Source organism: Marmota flaviventris, unplaced genomic scaffold, assembly GCF_047511675.1.
Source record: "Marmota flaviventris isolate mMarFla1 unplaced genomic scaffold, mMarFla1.hap1 Scaffold_254, whole genome shotgun sequence".
NCBI classification, from domain to species: Eukaryota; Metazoa; Chordata; class Mammalia; order Rodentia; family Sciuridae; genus Marmota; species Marmota flaviventris.
Genome location: NW_027288139.1, coordinates 90116 through 95000, shown reverse-complemented (window position 1 = coordinate 95000; position 4885 = coordinate 90116).

The window sequence follows — 4885 nt, the reverse complement described above, 5'->3', positions numbered from 1 at the left end:
TTTCTTTCCTTCCTTCCTTCCTTCCTTCCTTCCTTCCTTCCTTCCTTCCTTCCTTTTTTTTTTTTTTAATATTTATTGTTTAGTTTTCGGTGGACCCAACATCTTTATTTTATTATTATTATTTTTTAACTTATTTTTATTTATTTTATGTTTTATTTGGTGCCATCTAACCCAGCGCCCCATGCTACCGGTTGAGCCACACACCCAGCCCCTAAGTTTCACCCTTCTCTCTCTCTCTCTCTCTCTCTCTCTCTCTCTCTCTCTTTTCCTTGACCCCCTCATCCTATTACTCCTTTCCTCCTCCAAGGCAACACACACACACACACACACACACACACACACACACACACACACACATATATATATATCCCGGAGGTCGACCAGTACACCCCCAACGAAAGAGGTCGACCAGTTGTCCCAATGTAAATACTGCCTGGGTAAGTGAAATTATGTGTGTTTTTCTTTTGGTTGGCTTTGATGTGGGACTGGGAGTGCTACTGGAGTTTTGACGCATTGCACTCTGCCTGCCTCATCCTCCCGAGTCCCTGGGATTACAATCCTGTGCCACCAGGGGCATCTGTGTGCAAAATGGAGTTCGCAGACTTCTCTTGTCTCATTTCTTCCTCTGTTTTTCTCCTCCTCCTCCTCCTCCTCCTCCTCCTCCTCCTCCTCCTCCTCCTCGCCCCGCCCTCCCCTCCCCTCCCCCACCCGCACCCTAACCTCCCCCTCCCCTCCCCTCCCCTCCGCTCTCCCTCTCCCTCTCCTCCTCCTCCTCCTCCTCCTCCTCCTCTTCCTCTTCCTCCCCCCATCCCCCCCCCCGCCCAAGTTAATTTGTCAATGGTTTCTTTTTAGCTATAAGTGGCGGTAGGATGACTCCACGAATATTCCTTATTTCAAGTGGGGACATTCTTTCCTAATCGGGAGTTCAGTTTTAATTGCATGCATCAAATCATTACTTGTGTGGGTCTGGGCTTTTTCTTCTCTTGGTGGTCAGTACCTGGAGAGGAATGTCACAGCCAGGGGGGGGTGCTCTTGAGTGTTTGTGCATTTCTGTCCTTCCTTGCCCACCAACTCAACTCTCGCTCGCTCCCTCTCTCCTTCCCTCCTTCCTTTCTTTCACTTTTGCTTCACTGTTTCTTTCCTGCTGGTGCTGGTGCTGGTGGTGCTTCCTTTCGGTTACTTTTCTTTATTTTTGTTCTTGATTTTTTTTTTTTTAATATTTGCTCCCCCTCCCCCGGCCTTTCTCTCTCTCTCTCTCTCTCTCTCTCTCTCTCTCTCTCTCTCTCTCTCTCTCCTCTTCCTGATGCTGAAAGCTTGGCCCAATCCAATAAGGATGGCAAGGCCTTGAGACACAGGAAAAAAGGCTTATGGCAGCACTGGCAAAGCAAAAACACAGGGACTCTTCTGCACGTCAGCAACAACAGGAGGTTTTGTAGAGGAGATTCAAAGGCCACCTTGCACTTCTTCCTGGCCGCAGTTGTAATTCGGCTTCTTACTTTTGATAAGAGTCATTTCTGACATCCTCTGGTCTCCAAAGTCTATGTGACTTCAAGACTACGCTGGGCGTGGACTCAAGGACAGATAAGTCTGCCTAAAACAGGGAAGAAAGGTGATATGATTTCCACTGGATTGAATCCAGAAGTACCTAACCACCACCACGGAGTTACACCTCAATTTTTTTTTTTTTTTTTTTTTTTTTTTTTTTTGAGAGGGAGTGTCCCTTGATTGCTCATGTTGGCTAACATCAAAGGAGACAACATCCTATCTCAGTCTGTGATAAACCCTGTGGTGGTGTTATCACATGGGGTGGCGGGGGGTGTCCTTCCCCTTCCCTCTCTCCTTTCTCTATTTGCTGGTTAAAGCTCAAGGTCTCTGGAGGTTGCCTGAGTACTCCCAGGACCTCACCTTCTCTGGTGAGTAGCTGAGGTGGTGGTTGCTGGACACGGTCCTACCATTCTGATCTTTCACTACTCTTACTGTTCTCTTCCAGGACTTTTGGATCGACTTCCTTCTTCCAAGGATGGTGGAATGATGACAAAGATGATTTGGGACACTTTTTTTTTTTTTTTTTTTTTTTTTTGGTGGTTGTTTTTCCTCCCGGATGGCTGTCAAACCTGCAGCAGCACACACATCCGTCCATCTCGAAGTGAAGAATCTCTAAAGGATCTTCAAGGAAAGCATGGACAAGGAGGATTCGGTCCCGGGAGACTCTTGACACGAGATGGGAAATCCCCCCCCCCCCCCCATTTCTTCTGGAAAGTACCTAATACCAATAAAGACAGGACAAAATGCAGCACAGGCTGGCTGGCTGGCTGAGGTTTATGTAGCGCCGAGTAGTTCTACAGGTAAAATTGGATCCCAGAGCAACTGTGCAGCTACTCAGGGTCCTTGCCTTCCCCAACTGTCCCCTATGGGACCGAAGCTGCTCCCTCCCCTAAGGCTTTCTCAGTCAGCTAATCCTCCACACTTAGGAGTGGTGAAGGTGGGACACACGTTTTAGGCTTGCTTGGCTTCTTCAGTCGGATCTCATCTTGCCACCGGGTCAGAAACACAAGCATATACACGAGAATGTGCATAGCGACGGGTTTCCACCCTGTGGAACTTGGGAGTCCACAGTGAGTGGTCTGTGGTCTGAAAAGGGCAGCCTCGTTAGTTGCAGTCACTGAACGCTAGGTGGCGCAAAGCTACCGTCATTTTGGAAGGCCTGCCTGAGTTCCATTTCCAGTTTAGATATAATCTATCTACATGTGTAGACATAGATAGATAGAGAGAGAGACAGACAGACAGACTTAGATATGTATATCTATATCCATATAGAGATCACTAAGCTGCAAGCCGCCGCGTCATATCTTCCTCTCTTCCCTCAGCCTACTGAGTCCCTGGAAAGACAGATGGGCACGGGCCTCAGTGCGGTTGTTCCCCCGCCCCCCCTCCCCCATACAGTAAAGTCCCCCGGAAGCACTGGGGGGCGGGGAGGACATATCGCTTTCACCCCTGGTATCTGATCACTTTCCTTAGCCTTTAACATGCCCCACCTAGGAGATAGCTTCTGTGCCTCTGCCCGACCCTTGGAATTTGAACTATAATCCACACTTCCCCCATCCCACTCACTCCAATTCCCCAGCAGTAGTCCCTCCCAAGGCTGTCACCACTAGAGGTCCATAGTAAACACCTTCCCCCACCCCTGAGAGTTATGAGGGAGGGCCTGGATGAGGTTAAGAGAGAAACAAACAAAAACAAAACAGTGATGTTTCCTGTGTGTGTGTGTGTGTGTGTGTGTGTGTGTGTGTGTCTAGTGTGTACCGGTCTGCGCACAAAACCCAAACAGGATGAATTTGGGCCTGGGAGAAGGAGAGGGGGGCCCTTCCTGGGTTTACTTTCTGGGGAAGGGAAGAGACAAAGGAAAAAAGGTGAGGGTGTTGCCCAGCAATCAAGACCGTTTGTGGACCAATGCCCAAGGCCCTGGGTCTCTTCCCCAGCCTAGCATCACAAAAGAAACAAAAGTAGTGAACAAAGAGAGACTCAAACAACCAAAACAGGCAAGGAAATCTCATCTCAAAGTGCCCACGGGAAAGGAAAAAAAAAAAAAAAATTGAAGACTGCCGTGCTGGGCTGGGATGGGCTGGGGTCCTTTATATCTCAGCGTTGGAGTGCTCGCCTAGCATATTCGAGGCCCTGGGTTCCATCCTCGGCTCCAGATAAAAAGAAACTAATAACACAAAGGCATTGTTTCCAACTAGGCCAAATAAATAAATAAATAAATAAATAAAATCAAGACACTAGAAGAGACCTTGCTCACACACACACACACAAAAAAAAAGCGGGGGGGGGGGGGGCAGATCAAGATGGAAATCACTCTACCCTTGGCATCCAATAGACAAATAAGGCTCCCCATACTCATGTCAGGGTTTCCTTGGTGGGGATGGAACTAAAAACCAGCCCCTCACACAGGGGCTGGTTTCTGACTGGAGCCTGGAACTGGGGACTGAACACAGACACAGTTTACCACTGAGCTAAACCAACATCCCTTTTTTATACAGATATTTTTATACATTTTTGGTAAATCCATTGATTTATGAGTTGAACCCAGAAGCGCTCACTTGACCACTGACTGAGCCACATCCCCATATTCAATTTATCTATCTATCTATTCATTTGTTTTCTGGCTTGCTTGCTTGTTCTAGTTAAAGCTTGGTCCCAGGGTTTCAAAAACTGACTTCCAGACCACTCACGTAGAAAGGAATCAAGCCTTTATTAAAGCACAAGTAGTGGCGACTGAGCAGAAGAACATAAAGCTGTTCCCCTGGCCAGCCCCAAACAATTGCAAGGGTGCCCCTTATAAGCCTGAAACCTGCAAAAGGGACGTTTTGGGGGGAGGGGGCGTCTAGCTAATGCAAGCAAGCCATGTTACAGAAGCGGGAGAGTGAAGTCAGGCGGAGGGACGCTCAGCCAATCACAATCAGCCTAGCCACTCCAGTGACAGAAGCATAGCCCCCCCCCCCCCCCCCCCCCGTTATGGGCTAGTTACAGAAACAATGTCCCATCACGTAGTTCCGTGTTCTTAAAGGTTTCTATAGCACAAGGAAAAGAACATCTTGCCCCAGTCATCACCCTTCTACTTGGCCTGGTTGTTTTACAGAATGGAGACATAAAACAAAACGGAGTCCCATTTGCTTTTACTATCACAACTTTTCTTTTGGAGACAGGGGTCTCGCGAGGTTACTTTCTCTCGCTATGAGCTTACAATCCTTCTCTCAAGCTCCTCCTGATCCTCTGGGGGGGGGGGGGGGAGGACAGACATGAACCCCCAACCCATGCCTGGCTAAAACTTGCATTTTAATTATTTTCCCCTTTAATTTCTTGAGTTGTAGATGGATGGACACAC